This window comes from Seriola lalandi, unplaced genomic scaffold (assembly GCF_002814215.2).
Source record: "Seriola lalandi dorsalis isolate HSWRI2012SDOR001 ecotype SW California unplaced genomic scaffold, Sedor1 jcf7180001999346, whole genome shotgun sequence".
Lineage (NCBI taxonomy): Eukaryota > Metazoa > Chordata > Actinopteri > Carangiformes > Carangidae > Seriola > Seriola lalandi.
This window is the reverse complement of record NW_019470009.1, coordinates 1-317: the sequence shown is the minus strand read 5'-3', so window position 1 is coordinate 317 and position 317 is coordinate 1. Positions and strand designations below refer to the sequence as shown.

The 317-nt window shown below is 48.9% G+C and overlaps 1 non-coding gene across 1 annotated transcript; it reads left to right on the top strand.

The window, feature by feature from the left end:
- Nucleotides 1-95: 95 nt before the first annotated feature.
- Nucleotides 96-167, top strand: trnad-guc (transfer RNA aspartic acid (anticodon GUC)). Its single transcript has one exon. It is a non-coding gene; the product is annotated as a tRNA-Asp (tRNA).
- Nucleotides 168-317: the final 150 nt, after the last annotated feature.

The following is a 317-nucleotide window of genomic DNA, read 5'->3' as shown; positions in this document are numbered from 1 at the left end:
ATCCTAGGTAGTGTCCCAATGGCACCAGGTGAAGAGGGTAACCTGGTAAATGCACCAGGAGTCCGTCGATATGGCAGACGTGGGTGTTGCGACAGTCCTCGTTAGTATAGTGGACAGTATCTCTGCCTGTCACGCGGAAGACCGGGGTTCGATTCCCCGACGGGGAGAGTTTCTTTGTTTCCTGCTGGAACAGTGCATCTACATCATCGCACCAGATCAAAGGTCATGTAATGCAACAGCATCCTGTAGAAACAACTTTGTATGATCTCTCTCAAACAAATCTCCATTGGATATGTTGGAAGGCTAACACTCTGTGT